We start from the raw sequence: 16,958 nt of genomic DNA, 5'->3' as shown, positions 1-16,958 counted from the left end.
GCCTGAAGCACCGGCATCCCATATGGGTGCCAGTTCGGGACCCAGCTGCTCCACTTCCAATCCAGCTCTCTGCTCTGGTCTGGGAAAGCAGTGGAGGATGGCCCAAGTCCCTGGGCCCCTGCACCTGCGTGGGAGACCCAGAAAAAGCACCTGGCTCCTGGTTTCGAATTGGTGCAGCTCTGGCCGTTGCAGCCATTTGGGGAGTGAACCATCAGATGGAAGACCTCTCTCTCTCTCTCTCTCCCCTTCTCTCTCTCTCTCTCTCTCTACCTCTCCTCTCTCTGTGTAACTCTTTCAAATAAATAAATAAATCTTAAAAAAAAAAAAAAAAAGAGGGGAATGGCGCCGAGTTGGTGTGTACGTAGGTTGCCGTAACAACGGGCAGCGGAGTGCGTCGGCTATGGCCTCTAACTTTAAGAAGGGAAACATAACATCTAGTTCCCAGCGGAAAAGGATGAGTCCTAAGCCTGAGCTTACTGAAGAGCAGAAACAAGAAATCAGGGAAGCTTTTGATCTCTTTGATGCTGATGGAACTGGGACCATAGATGTTAAAGAACTTAAGGTGGCAATGAGAGCCCTGGGGTTTGAACCCAAGAAAGAAGAAATCAAGAAAATGATAAGTGAAATTGATAAGGAAGGCACTGGAAAAATGAACTTTAGTGACTTTTTGACTGTGATGACTCAGAAAATGTCTGAGAAAGATACCAAAGAAGAAATTCTGAAAGCTTTCAAGCTCTTCGATGATGATGAAACTGGAAAGATATCATTCAAAAATCTGAAACGCGTGGCCAAGGAGTTGGGTGAGAACCTGACAGATGAGGAGCTACAGGAAATGATTGATGAAGCTGATCGAGATGGAGATGAAGAAGTCAATGAGCAAGAGTTCCTGCGCATCATGAAAAAGACCAGCCTTTACTAAGATCCATGTCGTCTTTTCTACTGCAAGCACACCTAACTAGATTTAGTGCCTGCCATAGTGTAAAATCTGGCTTTTGAGAACACAAACTATTTTCCCCTGCACTGACCTCCCTACATAATTTTAGTTATGGCCTCTAATCTATTTCAGACTTTTAAAGTGTTCTTTGATACTCAATCTCTTTGTAAAATGACCTGCTGATTTCTTGAGTTCTCCAAAGCAGAATAAGAGCACATTGGAGCGGAGAAAAGGGTCTTAAAGCATTGCCCACCTTCCATTTGCCTTGCATTGCTTCGCTGTTGTCATATATGTCACAGAGATGCACACTGAACGACTTCTTAGACAAGCACATGCTGTACCCATGTCACCAGAAGCACTGGTCGTTTTTCAGTGGTTCTAGTTTCTAGTTGATACCAGAGTGTAATCTTCTATTTTATAAAACCCAGTGAACTCTTGCATTGGCATTTGGATGTATGTTAATGCTATTTGTTTTGTCTTAAAAATAAAACCTTTCTTAGTCTGAAAAAAAAAAAAAAAAAAAGAAAGGCATGGTGACAGATAGAGAAAGAGATCTTCCATCCATGGGTTCACTCCCCAAATGGCCACAATGGGCAGGGCTGAGCTAGACTGAAATCAGGGGCCAGGAACTCCATTCAGGACTCCTGTATGGGTAGCAGGGGCCCAAGCACATGGACCATCTGCCACTGAATTCCCAGGTGTATTGGCAGGAAAATGGATTAGAAACAGAGCAGCCAGGGCTCAAACTGACACTATGTGAGATGCCAGTGTTGGGAGCAGTGGCTTAACCCTCTGTAACATAAATGCTGTAGCCTAAATCAGTATTTCTTTAATACCAGTAAATCTGTCTACCTGACTTTACATCAGTCCATCTAACTCTGACTCCAATCCACCTGTCACTAAACTACCTACATTCACAACATAATTCCTTCTGTCTTTAGGGAGGCTCAAATTAGAAACCAGGAAATAGATTTCGGGAAATGTAGTCAGAAAACTTGCACTTTTCCATTTGTGAGACAAACTATGGGAAAATGTGTGAGGTTCAAATTGGCAGAGAGCAATCAGCTTCTTCCTTTTTTTTTCCTATGGTAAAAATCTTATAATAACATTTTTAAAGATTTATTTTATTTATTTGAAAGACAGAGTTACAGAGAGAGGTAGAGACAGAGAGAGAGGTCTTCCATCTGCTGTTCACTCCCCAGATGGCCACAACAGCCGGAGCTGTGTCAATCTGAAGCCAGGAGCCACGAGCTTCTTCCGGGTCTCCCAGGTGGGTGCAGGGGCCCAAGGACTTGGACCATCTTCTACTGCTTTCCCAGGCCACAGCAGAGAGCTGGATGGGAAGAGGAGCAGCCAGGACTAGAACTGGTGCCCATATAGGATGCTGGCATTTCAGGCCATGGCTTTAACCCGCAGTGCCACAGCGCCGGCCCCTATAATAATATTTTTTCAATTCTCCTCTTCATAGGGAAAACAAGGACCCTTTAGTGCCATGTTGGGCACTTTGCATACATTATTTCAACTTCACAATATTACGAGGAAGACACTACCATCAGATCCTTGTCATAGTCATGGGAATCGGGGCCTCCCTGAGGTCACACAGCCAGTAAACAACAAGGCCAGGACTTGCGCATAGCCTCAAAACCTGTGTTGTTTCCATTGTCCTCACTACCTTCTTCATTATAGATGTTACTCCACTTAAGAGCAGAACTCCACACCAAAGGTTAGGAACCCAAGGCCCAGGTGTAAATGACTGTGAAGGGCCCTGGCAGAGCTGTGCCCAAGAGCTGTATTTCTCTTGCTCGCCCACCTCTTGCTCCTTGGATATCCAGTATTTTAGTAATTGATAAGGTATTAAGTGGTGACCAAAATGTGGCCCAAAATGGTTTAACCTGTACCCCTACTGAAGACACTTGAGAGGGAAGGAATTAAGACCCAAAGGACCCTAGAGTAGCATCTGCAGGCAGTAGGGGTCAGGTTCTGCCTTTATCCTAGGGTATTTCTTAGAGGGAGGGGCTGGGCGGACAGAAGCAGCGTTGGTGAGATCTGGGGGAAGGGCAGGTATCTTTCTGCAGTATTTGCTGTCTGGCCGGAAGCCCATTGCCTGGAAAAGCTTTGGTCCAAGATACCTCCAGAACTGACTTCCTGCTGTGAACGCCAGCTTGGCCACACTGGGTGTTCAGGTACCAAAATGTGTTCCTACCAGCTAAAAGTAAGTTCTCCTTAACCCCCACCATCTCTATCACACCCCAGAGCCCAACCCCACAGCTGGCAGAGATGGGGGCTTCCAGGATCCTGCCCCAATTGCATCCTTTCTCATCACGAGTGGCTGCGTTGCCAGGCTTGTATAGCTTCAATATCATGCCTGGGGGCCATCATCAAATACCAACGGAGAGCTTCTGGGCTCTCTGGTTAGCTTTCGGGGACCGGGGAGCAAGTAGGAGCCAACAGGACACCCTCACCTGATGCAAGAAGGAGCCCCTATCGTAACTCACCCTGCATCAGGAAATGTGTGACCAAATTAAGAGAGTCTTGAGACTCTGCTATCAAGTTTAGATAAACAAAACAGAGCTGGACAAAAACCACCTTCAGCACCTGTTAAATCGGAGGCAACCCCCAGGTCAGGCTCAAGAGCACTGAAATCCCCTCTGTGAACCAGCCCAGCTGCTCCCTTTTCCGGATCCGACTGTGCCTGTCAGGCAGATTGGCTTCACTGCAGCCAGCAAAGGGCAGGACCAGAGCCTCGGCAAGGCATCTGGCAGGGGCAAACGTTAGCAAAATTTGGCCCAATAAAATAAAGTGAGGCGTATTATTTTTTTTGTGGTGGTAAAAGATACTTGATATAAAATCTAAAATTTGAAGCATTTCTAAGTGTGCGATGCAGTGGCATTAAGTTGCATTGTCATGCACCCACCATTACTAAAGCACATTCTTTATGTAAATTAAAAACATCAAAGTTCAAGTATAGTTAATTTGTCCTTGAGAGTAGTCTCATGACAAAAGATTACCTTTATACAAGGTTTGAATTTCTAACCCTTTATAAATGTAACTTTACAAGGAAAACTCATCACTAAGATTATTAAAATCGATGCCTTCACTTTTTGAACAATTTCCCAACAGCCCCAACCTTTATTTATTGTTAAGAAATATAAAAAGTTAAGAGTGCAGGGGCTGGCCAGCACCACAGCTCAATAGGCTAATCCTCCGCCTGCGGCGCTGGCACACCGGGTTCTAGTCCCGGTGGGGGCACCGGATTATGTCCCGGTTGCCCCTCTTCCAGGCCAGCTCTCTGCTGTGGCTGGGAGTGCAGTGGAAGATGGCCCAAGTGCTTGGGCCCTGCACCCCATGGGAGACCAGGAGAAGCACCTGGCTCCTGCCTTCGGATCAGCATGATGCACTGGTCGCAGCGCGCCGGCCGTGGCGGCCATTGGAGGGTGAACCAATAGCAAAGGAAGACCTTTCTCTGTCTCTCTCTCTCACTGTCCACTCTATCTGTCAAAAAAAAAAAGAGTGCAGGGGCCAGATCTACACTGTCCAATATGGGTAACCCCTAGCAATATATGCCATTAAATTTTAAGTTTGGCTAAAATAGAAGAAAAGATGCAGGCCCTTTCCGTTATCACAGGAAGTGCTTGGCCAGCTCCGGCCCACAGATGCTCCATAAGGAAGCCTGCTCTGAATGACAGACGTCTGTCCCTCTCCTCTGCCGTTCTCCCTAGCTGAATCCTCTGTCTCTCACTCTATCTTCCCTGTCTTCCCTACAGTACTCTGCTTCAGAGGACCTCGGCTCACATCTCTGGCTAAATTCAGTCTCCTGTAAGCTGGGATGCATATTGCATACGTCTTGCTGCCTGATATGTAAGATGTAGGTGCTTTTACAGAATATCGGCGGGGCTCTAGGGGGACTTCCTCCTGAAGGTACACCGTGGACAGTCGTCGGGCTGAGATGGGACTTCTAGAAACCCTCCAGCTGTAACTTCAGCATTTTTGTTATTTGTCTGCTCTGAATGTAGCTGCCATATTGATGCAAGAAGTGAAAAGTGGGAGATACTAAAAATAGATTTTGTATGGCTGGGGCATAAAAGTCTTCAGAAATTTTTCTCTGAGTCAGCAGAGGAGTCCAGCACCGTAAGCCCATGGTATTGCAGACATCACAAAGCCAAGAAAAATCCTAAATGGGAGTGGAGTCCAACAGCAGGGACACATCAACTGAAGCTATGAATTGCTAACTAATGTTTAGGTAGTTAGCTAAACTCTGCCCTTGGATCTGGAATGGCAGAGGGAAGGAGGAGGCAAGAGAAATGTTAAGAAGGTTAAGATGTTGAAACATCTGATCACTCTCCAACTGTTCTGGTCATGTGTATCACTCCAACCATCACTTAGAGTGACTCACACTCTGGCTGCTGCAGCAGGCTCACGCACAGACTGAGATGCCTGAGGGCCTCCCCTACCAAATACTGTAAAGAGCCTGCCCAGCTCTTTGCCTATCCGGGCCAGCACCACCACCAGGAGTCATGGTTCTGGAGGATTACATCAGTTGATACAGCCTGGAACTCCCACAAAGGAGACTTCTTAGAGCCTAGTTCCTAAAGGATAAAGCACAGGGAGATATTTTCAGTAGCGACCCCAGCTGTCAGCAATTGGGGGTTTGATGGCAGGGATGCAATGTGGTTTAGTGGAAATAACATAGGCATTTGAGGCCAGAAGATGAAGGACTGAATACAACTTCGGCTCCTTAATAGCTATTTGGGATCCTGAACAATTTACTTGACATCTCTGAGTCTCAATTTCTGTATCTATAAAACAAACAAACTTCCTCTACAGCACTGACTCCTTATCTCAAAATTTATGCAATGAAAAATATTAAATATTTATTTTGCCCTTTCTGATTCAATAGTAGTTCAAGATAGCCAGATAGCTGAAAATGATGAAAGTGTTTTAATATTTAAAAATCTGGCATAGTGAGTTAAGCTGCCTCCTACAGTGCCAGCCTCCCAGGCATCCCAAATGGGCGCTAGTTTTGAGCCCTGGCTGCTCTACTTTCAATTCAGCTCCCCACTACTGTGCCTGGGAAAGCAGCAGAGGATGGCCCAAGTCCCTCGGCCCCTGCACCCACATAGGAAACCCAGATGAAGCTCCTGGATTTTGGCTTTGATCAGCTCAGCTCTGGCCATTGAGGCCATTTGGGAAGTAAACCAGCAGATGGGAGACCTTTCTCTCTGTCTCTCTACTCTCTGTCTGTAACTCTACTTCTCAAGTAAATAAATAAAGTCTTTAAAAAAATGCTCAGGAAAAGTCAACTAGAAACTTGTTCATGGTGGAAGAGTAATCCATGTGTGCATCACCAGAAGGGACTTGCCCAGATCTTGCAGCCTCCTGGCAAGAAGCAGTATGAAGCACACTGCTGACCTTTGCACAATCCTTGCAAAAATAGCAAACTTCAAGCCAGACAACCCTGTAGAGCTAACTTAGAGTTCACAGGCTATGTGAGGGATAAATATACAAATTAAATGACACCATAAGGGAGCAAACAGACAGCTCCCAAATATAGAAATTCTATAGGACAACAGATCCAGTTTCTGCAACAAGTAAATGTCAGGAAACAATTGGGGCTGGGAGAGAAGGGGACTGGTGTGGATGCCAAGAGACTCAGAGACACCACAATCAATGCAATGGACGAACTATGTTAGCTCCAGATTCAAGCAAGCCATAGGAAGATGTTTGCCCAAATTATATACCTGGTGTTCGATGGCATCAAAAAATTGACATTTTGTTGGGTGTGATTATGGGCATGTGAGAAAATGTCCACGTTGTGTGGATGTGTGCATTAATTATGAAGTGGTGAAATCACATGATCTTTGTAATATGCTCTAATATTATTTTGTAAAGCCAAAACATGGCAAAGGGGGAGATACAAGGAGAGAAAAACATAATGGAAATCAGAGAAAAGAAACTATCGCATAGAGATTAAGATTAGATAAACTATGAAAAGTATGTGTCCTAATGCCTGGTGTACAGAAGCTACTCAGGAAATGCTTCCTTTCCGTTTTGTAAGCCCATGTGTTGTCCTGAATTCTGAATTTTGAAAACTCTGAGTACCTTCCTGGACTATTCCTGAGTACCTTCTGATCCTATTTAATAGACATCTCTGGATATTTTAATGTACCTCTCCCATTATCTCTTCTGTATAAAATCATGGTGGAAGAAATAAAGCTTGATTTCTGTTTTCTGACAAAGCAAGAAAAAGAAACATTTCACTATTCTCATTACAATGGAGAGCATGGCCACAATATTTCATAACAGACAGTACAATACACTCTTCATACTCCAGGAAAAAAAAATTGTTTTCCTAATGATTGCAACCCAAGGGCCCATAACAGGTAGGTACTTGTAATTTTGCTGAAAAACAAAATGTAGAGAGCCTGTATTTTAAAGAAATGCCTCATATTTACTCAGAAGATAACACACTTGCAAACTAATTTATTTGTGATATAAATTACATATCCAGCAGAGCTAGTTATGAGTTTACCATTTGACTTTCTCAGTCCATGTCAAAATCATCCCCTGTAATTTCAAATGCCCACATCATGCAAATCAAACAGGGCTCTTAAAGAAGATAAAAATTCTAACTGTGTCAAGCTTAAACCTGCAGGAAACAAAGTTTCACCAGTTTTCAGGTAAGTGACAACAGTTCTGTGCACATTTGCCAGTAAGTGATTCTTAGCCGTAGCTCTCACCGGTTTCTTCCACCTCCCTCTACAGTGCAGTAAAAGGTTCAAAGTAAGCACTTGCAGTCTCAAGGAATACCAAGAAACCAGCACACCTGGACAAACATCTCTGCTTCATATTTGTCTTTTCCCTCTCTTGTGTTCATATAATATTTTATGGATTTTATTTATTTTATGTATAGCATAAAATCTAAAATACTTTTATTAATTAGATAATGTTGGGCTTTTGTTTCCTTTTATAGATTCCATACTCCCTGAAGGCAGAACCTTGTAATTATTCAACCAACATTTGTTCAGTTGAATGAACTGACTTTGGTTCCTAGGCGTTTACAAATCTGGAATGTGAGTATCCATTCTGAACTTACAAATGAGAGCAGGGGGTTACTAGGCTAAGAAAATGAGAACCAGGTCCACCACCAGTACGAATATAGTATATTCCTAGTGAGAAACCTTTGGACCAATTCTCTACCTGTTGTGTTCACATTTTATGTGCTCTCCTTAGAACAGTGGTCCCACCTGCAGCAAAGCCACATGTGCCTGTGGAAAACTTGAGCCAGTTGGTTTTATCAGACAAGGCATTCTTGTGGACCACCTTGTTCAGAGAAGGCACAGGTTACCAGAGCCTGGGAAGGGTGTTGGGGTAGGAGGGAAGGAGAGAGGACCGTTAACAAGAGCAGACAGGGGTGCAGTTGGATAGGAGTAATGATTTCTAACGTTCTATAGCACAATAGGGTAACCATGGCTGATAACAATAAACCAAATATTCCAAAAGAAGCAATACACAGGATTTTGAATATTCCCAACACACACAAAAAGTTATAAATATCTGCAGTGATGGATTGCCAATTGCCATAATCAGATCATTAGATATTACATGCATGTATTGAAATGTCACCCTGAACTCCATAAATATGTACAATTGTTATATGTCACTTAAACATAAAAGATACACTGGAACAAAAGAAAAAGTGTATGATGTCATCATGCAGTCTGGAAACAGGCAAAACAAAACTTGGGAACTTCCTAAATCATTCTTTATTTTTTTTACGAATTTTGTTTTTCCTAAATCATTCTTTATTAAAAGGCCAATGTTTTGAGTTTTTCTCCCATTTTTGATGTTTCTCCCACCACAATTGTTAGTTGTTCTTATCAATTTTCTCTGATCATACAGGAGATGGCTAGTTTAAGGACAAAATAAAAATACTTAATATGCATGCTAGCCACCATTATCTACTGAAAATTTATTTTTATCCATTTTTACACATACATTCAGGACTTTCAGCTTTAACTTTAGAGACTTCTAAGAGTTTGGTGATACTCCATTTTGCAAAAAGAGAACCAATTCAATGAGATGTTTCTCAGAGCAATGAAAAGTTTAAGCTGCATATTCTTAACTCAGATGTCTTTTCTAGCCTATAATAGACATAACTGTGGCTGAATTGTAGTATTCAGTAGAGAACACACAATAGTAAAAGCAGTACATGAAGACAGTATTTAAGAATCTACTTAATTAAATGTATCTGTCTGCCTTACACTAACTTGGCCTTCATGTCTGCAATGGTATTTAATATCATTTTTCCCTTCTCCTTTTATTTCTTTCAGGAGCAATTTAGGATTGCTGACACAAATGAGTTGAAATTTAACTGTTAAGCAGAATGGATTTAAGCAGCTCAAGAAACATAGCTCATAAGCTTAGTTTTATTATATTTTTGATTCCAGAAAAAATGCACAAAATGTGCACACACACATGCACGTGAACACACACACACACACACACACATATCTTCCAGTCTGTCATTTCTTTTTCTCCAGGAATAGATCCATTCTCTTTCCTCTGACCTATTGCATGAATATGTGGTGTCTTATTATTTTTAAACCAGAAGTTTAATGATACTTTACAAAAGTATCAAAATCTTTTCATAAGCACCTACCAATCAAAAGGAGTATTTTCCAACCCCTATCACCTCAGACTCAAATCAAGTAGAGGGAAAAAAAGCACAAAGTCTAAAAATTAAACTGGGTGCTAGACTTGACATCTTACAAGCATCCTCTAGTTTCAGTATAGCTCTCTTAAAATAGCCAAGTTTTTTGTTTAGTTGATTTTTTTATTTATGTATTTTTTTAATGAGAAGGGGAAAAAATTCCCTACCAGAAGCCATAAAAATCTCTCAGATGGTAAAACAGATAGCCCTAAAAGTTTTTTGCCTAAATTCACACAACACCTAAAATAAAACTGGCCGATTAATCTCACTACAGCACATTTAAAAAGAGCGGCATTTGAAAATACAGTATCACGTTGAGATGCTACACAGCCTCTAATTAAGTGCAGACTAGGAAAAATTATTCTTAGTTTAGTCTATGGAAGGGGGGTGGTGGAAATTTCTCTTTGCAATTCAAAATTATTTTAAAGATAGAACATTTCTTTTCCAATGTCTTCATTAAACAGAGCTGTTAAGAATTGTCTCCCAACCATCCCCAAAGAGTACAAAGCTAGCCAGTATTCTCCCCATATGCTCGGCTTTGAAGTGTGAAGCTGTGACCGTCCCACTAGAGTCACACCACCATCAAAGCCATCTCATTACGCGCAGTGCTGAGAGTCACGGCGCGGGGCCGTAACCACTCCAACACAAACACTGCATTAACAAAGCAACCGCAATATTCCTCCCCCACACGGCTAGAACTTGAAGCAATTTTTACCATATGTACACATGCATGGGATACAAAATTTATTGTGCTAGAACATCATTGAGGAGTACATTAAACATGCTGACCCGAACTGGATGTCATTCTAAGGGGCTGGAAAAAAAATAAAATGCAGCTGATCTTTACGATGAAAGCAGAAACATTAGGCTGAAAAACAAGGTCCAGTGTAATTCCTGCATTTCGATGGACACATTCTGTTCTCTGTTCTTTGGTGAGATAGTAGAAAACAATTAAAGAGGGGAAGAAAACCATGGCCTGTCACTGGATGCCACTGATTCCTCTCACTTTTCACTTTGAAAGGACAAATAAGCTTACAAATCATGAAATGCAGCATCTATCATTTGAAATGAACAGGCCTGGCTAAGCACGACCAATTTCACTGGCATTTCTGAGTTGTCAATTTATTATTGGCAAAGCAGTTAAACTCAAAGAAAAAGAATGTGTTATCTATCATGGAAATTATGTAAGAATCAGCACTTGATTGACTTTCATGAAAAATCTGATCTGTAAAAAACATGTTAAGTGTTTGAACCCAACAATTCCATTCCTCTGTATTTGCTCTAGTGAAAGCCTTGCATTTGTGCACAAGACAGGCTATTCAAGAATGTTCCCTGCTGCATTATGTGTGCTAGGAAAAATGGGAAACAATCTAAATGTTCACAACAGGGAATAGATACAATGTGCAATGTTCATGCTATGATAACTGTCACAGCAGTTAAGAAGAATGAACTAGAACTATATGTAATACCATGGATAGCTCTTATCAAACACATCTTCCTGAATGAAAAAGTTTTAGTACGAAAGCATTTGTAATATCAACAAATATAAGCAATAGTATACTGAATGTATGGGTATACAGTCTAGCCTCTAATTTGTCAGTTCTCCATCCATAGATTTGATCAACCATGGATCAAAAATATTCAGAAAAAGCAACTGCATCTGTACTGAACATATACAGACTTTTTCTTGTCATTATTCCCAAAATAACACAGTGTAACAACTGTTTACATAGTATGTACATTCTGTACGTTTTATAAGCAATGTAGAGATGATTTAAAGTATATGAAGGATATGCACAGTTATCCAATGCAAATATTATGCCATTCTGTAGAAGAGACACTAGCAGAGTTTGGTTGCAGGGGCTCCTGGAATCAACCCTGTGGAGATGGAGAGACAAGTGTGTGCAAATATATAATAAACACTTGGGAAAATTTCTAGATTGGAGCATACTGTCCTCACACTCAAATCTGGCAGAGACTCATTGAAGAAATCAGGAATGAGAGTGATCAGAGATGAATTTTAACTTTATTTATAGTACTTGAAATTTTGAAAAAGACAATTAATAAAAGGTTCCAGGCAAGGGCAGATACATAAATGGGTATAGGGATCTTTTGTTCTGTAGCTGTCTTCATGGAAAACCATGAAGTTTCTTGATGTGTCTAGGTCTGTTTTCCAGGTTTAAAGTGAAAAAAACTAGACCTATCCTAGATCTTCCTTATAAACAGAATGTATATACCATAAACTTTCATGGATATGGAGGCAGAGGTAGAGATACAGGTATTGATGGAAGCATATGGTATATTAGGAATTTGATACATATTCTACATATATTTCATATTTAAGAATCCACAAAGCTTGTTATTTCCATATATAAAGCACATACCTTTGCAAAGATATATGTACACAAAGCTAACTATTCCTTTCTGGGGCATATGCTAATGTATAGACATGATATCATTCATTTAAAGAATTACAATTTCCTGAGTGACCTAACATATTTAACTTATTGCTGTACTCAATAATTTATTTTATTCTGTCCTGTGATGTGCAGATTTCACAACCCCAGCTTTGCTGAGAGAAGGTACTCTACTACACATCTATGATAGTCAAAAATAGCAGCTACTACAGGAAAAGGAAACCCAACAGGCACTCCAACTCTGTTGGGATGTTCACGAACACCTCTCCATTGATCTTCAGTGTTTCTCGGAGACAGCTACCACAAGCAGAGCTGATAAAAGAGAAGCTGTTTGTTATAGAACTTAGAATTTTAGAGCTGAAAGCACTTCAGACATCTCCCTCTCAAGTAGTTTTCTAACATCTTAGATGCTGTCAGGCAATCACTTTGCTTAATAGGCACCTTATTTGTGATTTTGGTGTGTGAAGCAGAGAAGAGGGATCCACTCTCTTATGGTGGAAGGGCTGTGCTCAAGACTGAGAATCCTCAAAACCAGTGACACGGCAGAAGTCAGAGTTCCAGGGCTTTACATACAGTCCTCATGTCTTGTAACCATCCTTATAGGATGCTATGATTCTTTCATTTTACAGATATGGAAACTAAGAAGACTTTTTAAAAGGCAGAGAGCACATTTTTTTCTTAAACACGGTTGACAAATAAGTAGCAGATACAGGATTTGACCTTGGGTGTTCATTTCCCAAATTCTTATTTTGCCAACTTATCATTTGGCTTCCAGTCCAGCCTCTCCATGTGATGTTATTGGTAAGTTTGTGTTAATCAGAAACTCATGGGTAGATATACATGTCTATGTAATGGGTGGGTAGGAGTGAGACTGGACCTCTCATTTCCAAATTCTGCTCCCCCTTGTGATGAACCCCTCACTCTGTCAGGGCACTACAGAGAAGATGGGGGTGCCCCCATTGAGGAATTCAGGTGGGACATGGCAAAACCTTGGGGATGGCCAGGAATCCTTCTGCAAGACAATATATGAGCAATGTGCAAAGAGCCTTCAACTCAATGCTTACTCCCCACAGCAACAAAGAAGGGACTTGGCTCTTCCACCCATTCAGTGGTCTCCAAATTGAAAAGTAAATGGTTTGAATGAGTTTGGTTTCCTTATGTGTGTTCAGCTCTCATGCATCCTCCTGGGGCCCTGGCATGAATAATGTCAATAATTAGGTTTTTTTTAAAGATTTATTTATTTGAAGGCCAAGTTAGAGAGAGAAAGGGGGTCGGCACTGTGGCATAGCAAGTAAAGCCGCTGCCTGCAGTGCTGGCATCCCATATGGGTTCTGGTTCTAGTCCCAATGCTTAACTTCAGATCCAGCTTTCTGCTATGGCCTGGGAAAGCAGGAGAAGATGGTCTAAGTCCTTGGGCTCCTGCACTCGCATGGGAGACCCAGAAGAAGCTCCTGGCTCCTAGCTTCAGATTGGCGTAGCTCCAGCCATTGCAGCCAATTGTAGAGTGAACCAACGGGTAGAAGACCTCTCTCTCTCTCTCTCTTTCTCTCTCTCTCTCTCTTTCTTTCTCCTTCCCTCTCTGTGTGACTCTTTCAAATAACTAAATAAATCTTTTTAAAAAAGAGAGAGAGAGAGAATCTTCTATCCACTGGTTCACTCCCCAAACGGCCACATCAGCCAGGACTGGGCCAGACGGAAGCCAGGAACCAGGAGCTGCTTTCAGGTCTTCCACATGGGTTCAGGGGCCCAAGCACCATGGGCCATCCTCCACTCCCTTCCCATGTGCATTAGCAGGGAGCTGTATGAGAAGTGGAGCAGCCAGGACTCAAACAGTTGCCTAGATGGGATGCTGGCACTGCAGGCCCCAGTTTTAACATACCACACCACAGTGCTGGCTCCCAACGATTAGTTTTAAACCTATTTTAATACCTCTAACCATTTGTTCCTCCTGAAAAGTCACATCCTGTTATCCCTTTCCCTCGGTGTCCTCCCACCCTCTCAAGCAATACCCCAGTCCTATTACTTTCAGTCTCCTTTTGGATAAAAGTGTGTCTTGCCTGTTATTGATATTCTCTTCCACATGAAGACAGTTCTGCTGGGCTTGCTATCTGATATGGGTTGATTTGTGGTACCTCCCGCACCTCAAAAATTGTATGTTGAAGTCCTAGCTTCCAGGACCTCAGAGGGAAACCTTAATTTGCAATAGGGTCATTGAAGATAGAAAGTTAAGATGCGGTCATATGGGAGTAGGTTGGGCCCTACTGCAATATGACTAGTATCCTCATCAAAAGGGAGGGACTTAGACAAAATATGGGAAGAATCTGCTGGGAACATGCAGAGGGGTATGTCCAAGATGGACACGAGTCCAGATGGAACTGATCCTTCCCTCCTAGCCCTCAGAAGGAACCAACCCTCTCAACCCCAACCTCAGGCCTCCAGCCTCCAGACTTGAGGCTGTGAATCTCTGTTGTTTTTGCCATGCATCTGTGGTCCTTTGTCACTGCATCCTCACTAACATAATGTACACCCTTTGTCCCCCCTACATGGCATTCTCTAATGGAGAGTTTGGGAGAGAAAGTGGGCATGTGTAAACCTACTCATCTTCCTTCTCAGGAGGTAGCTGTGAGCAGCAGACACATGTTCCCACACCCTCCTGCCACTGTGCTGTCTCGTGGCAGGGCTGGGCTGTCCAGGGCCTACTCATGGCTGGATAAGTCTGTCTAATTCTCTGGCTGGGTGAGCCTAGCCACCAGGGCTAATTTTGTTACTAAAAAAATAAAAGGAGTGTCACATTTTCATTTGCCTTTCTCTTCTACAGAATTGGTTCAAACTTTGGGGAAGGAAAAATGTGCTATTTATTAGGCCTTCCCCTTAAGCCCCACCCCAGATTTCTTATTTCCCTGAGAACGGAGAGGGAGATGGCCTCCTGCTTTCTGTATTTTCTATTGTCTTCTTCTTTTTATAATTCTGCTGCTATACCATAAACCCTGTGTCCTGCTTTCCTAGGGCCTCTGTTTTATTTTTTTTTTCTTTTTACTTATTTGAAAGCGGGGGAGGGGGAGAGAAGGAGAGGAAGAAGGAGAGAGAGTGGGAGAAGGAGAGGAAGAGAGAGAGAGACAGACAGAGAGAGACAGAGAGAGAGAGAGACCTCACAATGGCTATGGTTGGCAAGGTTAAAGCCAGAGCCAGTAACTCTACCTGGTATCTCCCATGTAGTTGGCAGGGACCCAAGTTCTTGACCCTAGTACTTGAGCCATCATCTGCTGCCTCCCGGAGTAACCATTAGAAGAAAGCTAGATCAGAAAAAGAGGCAGAATTCAACCCAACAATGCATGTGACACTGGATACAGCAGTGTCAGTAACTTAACATGATATATTGCAACACCCTCCACAGGGCCCCTGCCTTTGATTGTCAAAGATTCCAACATGGGGATGGGCATTGTGGCACAGTAGGTCAAGTACTTGGGCCCCTGGCACCCACATGGGAGACCTGCACAGAGTTCTGGGCTCCTGGCTTCAGTCTGGCCCAGCCCTGGCTATGTAGGCATTAGGGGAGTAAGCTCTCTCCTTTTTTTTTTTTTTTTTTTTTTTTTTTTTTGCTGTTGCTCTTTCAAATAGATGAAAAAAATAAACACTTTTTTAAAATTCCAACATGAACACTGACTATTTCTTCCTCAATCTCATTATAACAATCCTATAACCACCTCAAGGTAGTAAATAAATTATCTAGACATATATAGGCTATCAGAAAAAGAAAAGTATTACTATCTCAAGATATTATCTTACTATCTTATTATCTTACTATATTTTGTTAATCAAAATTAGTTATTTAACATACGCTTTTGGTAGATACGTGATAATCATGTCTTGTCTTAATAATGATGTTATAATTATAATATTACAGACATATGCTGTCATTGTTATCATGTGTTCTGAGTCTTCTGAGAACTATACCCTCACTTCATAAAAAGAGACGAGGTGGACAAGTTGTGGGCACAAAGGTTTTGGAGAGACCTAGGTTTATGCATTTAATCTTACAAACCCATCAATACCACTGACATAACTAGGTCATTCCTTTAGACTGTCTTAATCCCAGTGGCCAACACTGGAGATCACTCTAGATGCTAGGAAGTGGGGATAAAAAGGAACAGGAATTCAGGAAAACCACCTCCAAAGCTAGCATACCTGGGCCCAAAGAGTAATCTTGGTATTCAGTCACCTGTTATAGATGTACCTTCTCTCAAACACCATCAGCAGTCATTGACAGCTATAGCTATCTACTGAAAACAGAAAACCCAAAGCCCCTCCCCTAAACTTCGTAGTTTCCCAGGACTTCTTTGCTAGTAGGGAGTAAATGTTTACATGCTGACCCATGGCTCAAGCCTGAGTAGTCCAAGAGACCCTTTTCATTTAAAAAAAAATTTATTTGAAAATTAGAGTTACAGAGAGAGAGAGAAGTAGAGGCAGAGAGAGAGGTCTTTTATCCACTGGTTCACTCCCCAATTGGCCACAACAACCGGAGCTGCACCAATCCGAAGCCAGGAGCCAGGAGTTTCTTCCAGGTCTCCCATGTGGGTGCAGGGGCCCAAGGACTCGGGCCATCTTCTACTGTTTCCCCAGGCCATAGCAGAGAGCTGAAGTGGAGTAGCTGGGACTTGAACTGGCGCCCATATGGTATGCCGGCACTGCAGGCAGTAGCTTTATCTGCCATAGCATCCCCCCCTCAAGAGACCCTTGTCTCAGGTGGGGATAGAGAGGCCTCCAGTTTTTAAATATAACCTTACATGTGACTTCACGACCAGGAAACATTTACACAAAGTATACATTTAGGCAGCAAAGATTTCATGTACTCCACCTATTCATCCCAATTAGGAGATTCTTACAGGACATTTATTCT

The 16,958-nt window shown here is 42.2% G+C and overlaps 1 pseudogene; it reads left to right on the top strand.

Moving 5' to 3' along the window:
- The first annotated feature begins 339 nt into the window (after positions 1–339).
- Positions 340–1,461, top strand: LOC100358272 (centrin-2 pseudogene; annotated as a pseudogene).
- Positions 1,462–16,958: the final 15,497 nt, after the last annotated feature.

Source organism: Oryctolagus cuniculus, chromosome 3 (genome assembly GCF_964237555.1).
Source record: "Oryctolagus cuniculus chromosome 3, mOryCun1.1, whole genome shotgun sequence".
In the NCBI taxonomy this organism is placed as follows: domain Eukaryota; kingdom Metazoa; phylum Chordata; class Mammalia; order Lagomorpha; family Leporidae; genus Oryctolagus; species Oryctolagus cuniculus.
Note: the sequence above shows the minus strand (reverse complement) of the source record. Positions and strands in the feature narration are given on the sequence as shown.